At 44.3% G+C, this 10,043-nt stretch overlaps 1 pseudogene; it reads right to left on the bottom strand.

Annotated features, from left to right (window-relative positions):
- Positions 1-6,899: 6,899 nt before the first annotated feature.
- LOC149356750 (uncharacterized) lies at positions 6,900-9,769 on the bottom strand (annotated as a pseudogene).
- Between the last annotated feature and the right edge of the window lie 274 nt (positions 9,770-10,043).

Below are 10,043 nucleotides of genomic sequence, written 5' to 3'. Positions count from 1 at the left end.
AACGTGCAGAGCTCCGGCACGATCCGCAGCCCACATCATACACTATACTAGAGTTAGTTCTTGGGCTAATTGGTATTCTTGATTGAAACTCAGTTTTTCAGCGCAACGGCACACGGCCAAAGAAAAAAAGCAGGAAGAGAAGAAGGACGAACACAGCGCTGGCTGTCAACTGTTTATTTAGGGACACACACACAGCTTAAATACACTCTGACCAGCGCAGGCGCACACCGTGCAAGGTAAACAAGAAAAAAGAGAAAAAAAAATCGCCTCACATCTGTATCGCAAAAACTTTGAAAGGAACATCTTTTCTGCCGTGTACAAAAGAACTGAAACATCGCTGACACATTCTGACACTGTTCTCTGAATTTAACATGCCTCTATCGAATATAATATGATCAGGGAGCACGCAAGAGACTTAAGGAATAGGGAGGTGCTAACCTTGTCTAGCACTGCGCTACTTGCAAGGATTGTACACCAATGTTTTCGGGAGTAAGGATTCTGAGCACAAGCAAATTAAAAACAACCCGTGAAACGATAGAGGCATATTATATTCAGAGAGCAGGGTGAGAATGTTCCAGCGATACTTGAGTTCTTTTGTATACTACAGAAAAGATGTTCCTTTAAAAGTTTTTGCAATGAAGATGTGATGCGAGTCTTTTTTCTTTTTCTTGTTTACCTTGCACGGTGTGCGCCTGCGCTGGTCTGAATGTATTTAAGCTGTATGTGCGTCCATAAATATACAGTTGTCAGTCAGCGCTCAATTCGTCTTTCTTTTCCTGCTTCTTTTCTTTGGCCGTGTGCCGTTGCGCTGAAAAATTGTGAGTTGAAATTATACAGTAAGTAGAAAACGCTACCCAAAAGGGCACAAGACACTGAGTAAGGAAGAAGTGGTGCGTGAACGGTTACAAGTGGCCGCCTTTTCCCACCCAAACAGATCTATGTAATATGGTCCAGCATGCCAAAGAATGAACACATCCCAAGAATCGAAAACCCAACATTTAAGCAGCGGTAAGGGGAGCCGCCCAGCTCGTAACTCAAAAACCAGAAACTACCGTTCAGTACAATACTGCTGGTGGCCAAGTCCAAGGGGGTCTTGGACTGAGAAACTCCACCCACAAATAATTTGTTCTTAATAAATGGCCGTCAGCTCCTCATGCCCCTGCATGCGTTAAGTGCAATTGCAGAATGTGCCGCTCATCGTCGTTGCGTTGTGCCACAAGCTGATGGCATGGCGTGATGGCCTTCACGTATTATGGTTGCACGAGCAGGTCACTGCCAAAATGGGTGTTTGACTGCCGACTTCAAATATGATTACTGACATGCTTAAGAAAAAGTTTGCCTAACTTGCAGGCTGGAAAACAGTCAATACCACTGTACAACAGGGCAGGATTCTATTGTCGACAGCTTTATTCGTTATTTCTCTAGTGTGAAATGTGATGTACTAGAGTGCTTGTGTGGCCTTTTAATGGGCACTCTTTACTGGAACCTTGTGGTAGCAACATGAGCATGGTGCTCAGTATGACTCCGTGTAATTAGCAGACAGGCCGTGGTGTGTTTTCAGCGGATTTTCATGCTTATTTCCAACTTGATATTACGTGTACAGGCAGGAACATTTTAATATCTTTTTAATTGTTCTCTCAAAGTGTGCCGCCCATCTGCATTGCCATGTGAAGAGTCTACAAAAGATGCAAGTATGCATAAATCATAAAAAAACTGAGTTGATTGGCAGTTGCAGGATGTCCTTTCTAGTTCCCTGCGCAACCTGCACACTGCACTCCTCAGTACCTGGCCGTGCCTCGAGGTATCTAGAAAGCTTAGCTCTCCTTAGTTTCTCTTTTCCTGAAGACTGTTGCGGGCACTTGTACATTACCTTGCGTAAACATTTGCATTGCTATAACTGCACAAGCACTGCTTCAGGATACACATTATGTGGCAGTGAAGTAAAGAGACTGGTTGCATCGCCTTTCAGCCATGAATTTTTGCTCTTAAGGAATCGAAGCTACTCTCTTCAAAGCTGTTCTGTTTGGTAGCTATACAGCAATGAAAGCATTTTTCCATTATTTTTTGCAAAGCGTGGCAGGTGTCTTCTATCTCCTCGAGTGCCTTTCAGCTTGTTGGTGTTGCACTCTGCTAGGGCCATCTGAATGAAAATTCTAATAATTTTTTATCGAACATTGCAGTGCATAGAAACAGAATTATCGGGCGTCAATTCTCAGCACAGTTGACGTAACATGCTGGGCAAGTTTTTCAGCTGTTTGGATGGCTGCAGCTTTAATGGAAGCAATGCAGCTGCCCGGCCACTTGTGTGGTTGCAAGTCTAGTTACTTTCTTAGGACTGCATCATCATGTTTAAACACCCTAGTTTTTTTTTGTCAATGCCACCTCAAATTCCCAATCGTTGTGCTCGTGCATCTTTCTGTGAATATGTAGTTTGTATGTTCATACATTTTGTTTGATTGCTGCAAAGCCATAGCATGTGAAATAGCTGCGACGTGCAGTGAAATGTCGTAGCATTGGTTTCATCTATATTTTCATCTTCAGACTACGACACTCAGGGGTCCATGGGTACAGCCGCCCTGCTAGAGCAGATGTCTAATCGCTCGTCATCGCCTGCTGCGAGCAGCCAGCTGGAACTGCCACTGGAAACACCTGGCTCTCCTTGTCAGCCAGTAAGCTTAGAAGAAGCAGGAAGCCCATCAAGCCCTCCTCCCATCAGCCGGCAAAGTGATCATCGGAGCCTTGCGTAAGGGTTGGGGAGGTTGAGAAATGAGTATGTGCTGTTTTGAAGACAATGAACGATGTGCGCTTATGCACTGTGTGGGTCGACTACGACCTGAGGTGTGCAACGTCAGTTTTTTTTAAGGTTGAAGGTTTACTTCCACAACTTGGTGTTGCGAGGACAGCCAGGGAAAAAGCTGTATAGACAGCGTGAGAGGCCCTGGCTTCCTCTCACAGTGCAGCATTGACGGCGGCGGAGTACGTCACCAAACAAAATGTAAGGAGAAAAACACGTATGTTAGGTACAGAGAATGAGAAATGTACGTTCAGTACGCAGTACATTGTGCTTGTAAAGGAAAAAAGAACTACATTAGATCAAAGAGCCTATCAAGGGAAACACAGGGACCAGAAAATAAAGGACAGCAAAACTGACAAGTGCACTCAAAATGGTAAAGGCAAGAAAAAAAAACTCCACGAACATTTGGGGCAATTTTTTTCAGGGAAATATTCGATACATGAAGATTCTTGTGGGAGTACAATTGGTTCAGAAGTGTCGGCAAGGTATGCTGCAACATTTGTTTGCCATAGCATGTGCGGCATTTCTTAACATTCCAAGGCTCTGCTGCACGGGTATCATGCACGGTATCATGCTGCAGAGAAAACGCAGTAAAAGTGCCGTTTGGGGAAAATAAAACGACAAAGCAACTACAGCGGAAAACCAAAACAACAACGTATCCAGTCCGCGAATGACACGTCGAAGAGCACAATCAAAAAAATAAAATTATTGAACATAAATACTAGAAGTGTACTGAATAAAGTAGAGCCACTCGAAATTGATCTCACTGACAAAGATCCAGGTATTGTGGCTGTCACAGAAACGTGGCTCTCGAATGATATTGGTAGTCATGAAATCTTCCCTCCGAACTACTCAGTGATGCGTAAAGATCGGCTTTCCCTGGGTGGTGGCGTCCCATTGTTGATAAAGAACCACTTTTCCTTTATCCCTCTGCCGGACAACCCGGATGCAGAGGCAGTGTTTTGAAAGATTTTATGTGATGGTGTCAGCATTGTCGTGGGATGTGTTTATCGAAGACCCTCTTCCGGACATGATTCGTTGAGTGCTATACACGATTATATGCCAGTGCACGTACGGAACTCTAGACTAATCATCATGGGAGATTTTAACCTTCCGCATATTGTCTGGGATACCTTGCACCATACTGCTCCGGCCTCAGATGTACTCATTGATTTAATGCTGAATTTAAATCTACATCAAACTGTCTCCCGCCCAACTCGCATACTAGGCACAGCAAAAAGCATTCTCGATCTAATATTTGTAAGCGAGAATTTCCCAATACACCAGACAAAGCTTGACTTAATCGACGGAATTTCTGATCACAGTATACCAGTCTGCGAGCTACCACTCGATATTGTAATAACAACCCGCTCTTCCCAATCGACTGTAAGTAATTTTAATAGAGCCGACAACGCTAGTATATCAACCCATCTTGCATAGGAGTTTTAGATATTTGCCGAAGCAGCATCTGAAGCAGGCTCAGACGTAAACTCCCTCTGGCTTGAGTTGAAAGAAATCATTTTTTACTGTGTATGCAGGCATGTTCCCTAAAAAAACCAGCGCATTAAAACAAAGAACCCATGGATCACGCGAGAGGTCATTCATGCAAAACGCAAAGTGAAAAGGCTGCGTCGCTCCATTAAGTGCAAAGGTACTAACCCCGACAGAACACAAAAATTATCCGGTGCAATTGAAATCTTCAAGGATAAAATAGTTAGTTAGTTAGTTATATTGATTTTAATGGCGCAAAAGCAACTGAGGCTATGATGCGCCAAACACAAGGTTAGAGTTTTTGTTAATGGTGAAGCTTTTTAAAAATACTTAGAGTTTGTTTAAAACGTTGGCTTCCTTGAGAAACCTAAAAATACATGAAATGTCAACCAGTGCTTGATCACCTAAGAGTAGCATGGGGTGTAATGGGATGCTTTCCCTGTAAAATGTTGTGAAATATTTCTTTCTTAGTTCTTCTAGTTTTATGCATGAAATTAAAATGTGGTTCACTGTGAGTTCAGCACCACACATTTCACAGAGAGGTTTGTTTTGTTTGGCTAGCAGAAAGTTGTGCGTGAGGTGGGTGTGTCCAATCCGGAGCCGAGATAAAATAACTTCGGTAAAACGTTCTTGATGCCTACATGATTGCCATTCCCCTAAAATTGGCTTCACAGAATGTAATTTGTTGTTTACGCGATCTTGCCATGCGGCCTGCCACTTATTTCTGAGTTTACTGTTGATAAACTTTAAGCAATCCTTAAGCGGTATGTTCACTTGCTTTATTTGGCCATTCCGGGCTTGTGCAGCGCATACATCTGCTTTCTCATTACCTACGATTCCAACATGGCTAGGAACCCAGCAGAATTTAATGTTATGTTTTTGTTTTGTGATTTTAACAATGTTATGTATGATGTTACCTATTATGGGTTCAGCAGCATTTCTGGAGTGCAGTGCTTTGAGCATACTCAGGGAATCGGTGTAAATGATGCTATTTTTGATATTCTCTCTTACTATTTTTTCCACAGCTACAAAGATGGCATAACACTCAGCAGTAAAAACCGATGCGCATTCTGGTAGTCGCATTATCTGTTTGTTTTTTCCTTGGATTACTGCACTTCCAACGTGACTTTCTGGTTTTGAGCCATCGGTATAAAATTCAATGTAAGTGTCATACTTTTCTTGTAGTGCAAAGAATTCCTGTAATATGTACTCATTTGGCGTTTGCTTTTTATCTAAATGTGTCATTGTGAGGTCACATACTGAAGGCAGGCTGTACCATGGTGGTAAATATTCATTCCTTTGTGCAATATTCGGTAGGGCATCTAGTATTGTTAGCTCTTCACATTTATCTTCAAAGCGCAGCAGTAATGGTCTGATAGAATGTGGTTTGTTGATGAATAATCTTTTAGATGGGCACTTGGTGACAACTGGATGGCAGAGATGTTTCGGAAGAGAACGGATTTTTAAGACATATGAGCATGTAAGGGCAATTCTTCGATCCTCAAGAGCGGCTTCATTAGTTTCGACGTAAAGGCTGGCTACTGGTGATGTTCTGTATGCTCCAGATGATAGGCGCAGACCAAGATTATGAATGGGGTCTAATCTTTTTAAGTAGGATGCTCTTGCCGAACCATATATTATGCACCCGTAGTCCAGCTTGGAGCACACCAGAGAGCGATATATTTGTAAAAGGCTTGCTCTATCGGACCCCCACCGCTTCCGTGAGAGCACTTTCAAGATATTGAGGGCTTGAGAAGCTTTCTTTTTAAGGTTGTTAATGTGTGGTAGAAATGTGAGTTTCTTGTCGAAAGTTACGCCTAAAAATTTGTGTTCTTGTTTAATTGGTAGCGCAGTGTGATTCAAGTATAGATTGGGATCGACCTGTAGGCCTCGTCGCAATGAAAAAAGAACAGCTACTGTTTTTTGAGGAAAAAATTTAAACCCATTTCTGTCTGCCCAAGCACCTAGTTTATTTAGTGTGATTTGTATTTGTCTCTCACAGGTTGATATGCTGGAGGACGTGCATGCTATTTGTAGGTCATCTACATAAACTGAATACATTATGGACTTGGGTATTACTTTAGCTAAGGAATTCATTTTTACTATGAAGAGTGTCGTGCTTAGAATGCACCCCTGGGGTACGCCGTTCTCTTGGGTGAAAGTCATGGAGAGAGTTGCTCCTAGGCGGACTCGGAATGTGCGGTTAGCCAGGAAGTCGTTCAAGCAGTTCAACATCCTGCCGCGGATACCTAGCTCTGCTAGGTCACGGAGGATGCCGAACTTCCACGTAGTATCGTAGGCCTTCTCCAAGTCGAAGAAGACCCCAATACAGTGCTGCTTGTGGATGAACGCCTCCCGGATGGTGTTTTCTAGACGGACAAGGTGATCTGTGGTCGAGCATGCTTTTTTAAACCCACATTGGTGTGTATCTAATAGTTGCGGAGATTCAAGTATGAAGGTCAATCTAATGTTTATTACACTTTCGAAAGATTTAGCAATGCAGCTGGTGAGGGCTATTGGTCTGTAACTGCTAGGACTTGTTGGTGGTTTTCCGGGTTTGAGAAAAGGTATTATGACTGCTTTTTTCCACTCGTCAGGTATATTTCCAGTTATCCAGATTTTAATAAAAAATTTTAACAGTGCCTCTACAGCAGCCTCGGAGAGATGTGCAAGCATAGCGTAATGCACGTTGTCTGGTCCCGGTGCTGTCTTTTTGCCAGAAGATAGTACCTTATTTAATTCTTGTAGTGTGAGAGGCTGGTTATAATCCTCATGAACACCTGCTCCAGATGGAAATTTTTGTTTTTCAGCTATTGCTTTGTGTTTCTGAAATGTGTTTGTGTAGTTGGATGAGCTTGAGATCTCAGCAAAATGCTCGCCCAGTATGTTGGCCTGTTCTTCTAAAGATGTTTGTGTCCCGGGTGCTGTCAAGAGAGGAAGTGTGAAAGGGGTATGGTCACCAGTAAATTTACGAACTTTTTCCCACATTTTCTTTGATGTTATTGAACTATTTATTGAGGAGACATATTTCTGCCAAGAGGTTTTCTCTGCATTTCTTCGCACATACCGCGCTCTGGCTTTTGCCTTCTTAAAGGTAAGTAGGTTCTCTGCTGTGGGATATCGACGCAGAGCGCTCCAGGCTTTGTTTTGTTGTTTTTTTGCTAATGTGCATTCTTTTGTCCACCACACTTTGTGTTTCTTTTGTGCAAGTCCTGTTGTTTGTGGTATAGCGAGTGTTGCGGCCGATATTATGCATTCAGTAAACTTCTCATTAATTGCATCTGTGCTAAGGTCGTCACAAAATTCCTTTTCCAGAGTGGCACTTTTTGTAAAAAGTGACCAGTCGGCGAGCTGAATTTTCCAGCGCCGTGGCCTTGTGGGGATGATTGGAATGGACGATGAGAGCCTGATGACGGTAGGTAAGTGATCGCTGCCCATGGGGTCATTTAAAACATCCCATTTAAAATCGTTAAAAAGTAATGGTGATGCGAAAGCTAAATCGAGAGAGCTCATTTTTGCTGAGCTTGGACAGCAATATGTGGCTTTTCCCGTATTTAAAAGACAGATATTATTTGAGAGGATAAAATCTTCGATTATTTGGCCCCTCGAGTCACAGCGTTCGCTTCCCCAGAACGGTGAGTGAGCATTAAAATCGCCAACTACCAGGAATGGCTCCGGTAGTTCATTTATCAAGCCTTCTAAATCTTGTATTGTTAATGTCATGTGCGGGGGAAGATATAGAGAACATATAGTTATGGTTTTGTAGCTCACGACGCTAACCGCAACCGCTTCCAGTTTTGTGTTAAGATTGATTTTTTTAGCAGGGACGCCGCTCTGAGTGACGATTGCGACGCCTCCTGAGAGTCTGTTAGCATGCTCGCGATCACGTCGGAATGTTTGATGTCTCAGGATATTCGTATGTTGTGGACCGAGGTTGGTTTCCTGAAGACATAAAGCTACAGGAAACATTGAGCCAAGAAAATGTGTGATATCATTGTAATTCCTGAGCAATCCTCTACAGTTCCATTGAAGTAGGAAAGTCATGTTTATATTTTTGAGTGAGGATTGAAGGGATTTACTTGTTTTCTGGGCCCGTTATTGGGGTCCTGTCTATTCTTCGCTCAAGAGAGCGGTTCCGCCGCTGCAAAGCGGGCGGATCGGGAGTTACCTCCATCACCTCACTAGAGGTGCTGGTGGACCGCGGGGAAGCCGCGGATGTGTTAGTGTCAGGCCTCCCCCGACGGGGGGAAGTCCTGCTGGGTGCCGACCCGTGAGCCGGCGCTCCCTGCTTTGGGGATGGCAGAGCAGCATTCGCTGTCTCTGCCTGGGGCGCAGATGGCTCTGCCATAGCCTCGGTGGAAGTGGCCTGGGCAGATGCCGGAGTGCTGTGTGGTGTGCCGCCCCTGCGCACCACATCAGCAAAGTTTGTTTTTGTGGAAAAGTTGAAGCTGTTCTTTGCGTAAAAGAGTCTTCGCGCTTCCTTAAATGTGATGTTCTGTTTGGTTTTCATTGTAACGATTTCTTTCTCATTTTTCCACGAGGGACACGACCTTGAATAGGCGGGATGATCGCCTTCACAGTTTGCGCAGCGAAGTGCTGCTCCTTGACAGTTGTCGGAAGCGTGTTCTTTTGAAGCACATTTAGCGCAAGTTTCGCGGCCACGGCAGCTTTGAGACCCATGACCGTACCTCTGACATTTGAAACACCGGCGTGGATTTGGGATATAATGCCTGACATTTATTTTGAGGTAGCCTGCTTCTATGTATTCTGGGAGTGTGCTCGAGTTGAAAGTCAGTACTAAGTGTTTTGTAGGTATCTCTTTGTTGTCTTTCCTTATTTTGATTCGATATACACTTACAACATTCTGTTCTCTGAGGCCATCAAGCATTTCTTCCTCGGTCAAGTCAATGAAATCTGATTCAGATATCACACCACGGACGGTGTTGAGAGATCGGTGTGCTGTGATTGATACAGGGATTTCCCCGATGGATACTAGGTTGGAAAGTTTTGTATATTGGGCAATGTCTCTGAGTTCAAGGAGCAGGTCACCACTAGGCATTTTAGAGACTTTGTACCCGGGACCCAAGGCATCAGTTAGACTTTTTGACACTAAGAAAGGGGACATCATTCTTGCGGTTTTTTCCGTTTCTTCACAATGAAGAACGTGGAACTTTGGAAATGATTTTGGTTTTTGGAAAAACTCTGCGGTTGCTTCGTTCCGCCCTCTTTTGTGAGGGCGATCTGGTTTGGAAAAAGGGGGAGCCATGAAAAATATGTGTTGTTCGGCCATGGTGCCAGCCACCCACCATGGAGCCCAACGAGGGGACGCGACAGGAACTCGCAAGCGAGCCCTGCCCACGCCAGCTGTACACCTTAACTATAACCTAATATGACTCAACTCGGGATAGTTGGTCACACACGGTTAACCCTCGCCGCCAGGAAAAAGAGGAAAAAACAAAGAAAATAGGAGGAGACAGGAGAGTTGTAAGAAATAGATAGGAAAGTGAAAGATAGAGGGGAGGACAGGAAAAGGCGACTGCCGATTTCCCCCGGTCGGGTCAGGCCGGAGGTGCCGTCTACAGGAAGCTGGGGCCAAAGTGGTGTGTTGCCTCCGCCGAGGGGCCTTAAGGGTCCAAACGCTCGGCATCGGCTCAACCACCAGGATCCCCTTTTCCCCGGACACGGCGATGCCACGCACGGCTAAGCGCGGATGCTCGGGTCCGTGGTGATGCATTGTTCACCATCATCCCCCTGCGGG

Source organism: Amblyomma mixtum, chromosome 3, assembly GCF_055824585.1.
Source record: "Amblyomma mixtum isolate Tamu chromosome 3, ASM5582458v1, whole genome shotgun sequence".
Taxonomy (NCBI): Eukaryota; Metazoa; Arthropoda; class Arachnida; order Ixodida; family Ixodidae; genus Amblyomma; species Amblyomma mixtum.
This window is presented reverse-complemented; position numbering and strand designations above follow the sequence as displayed.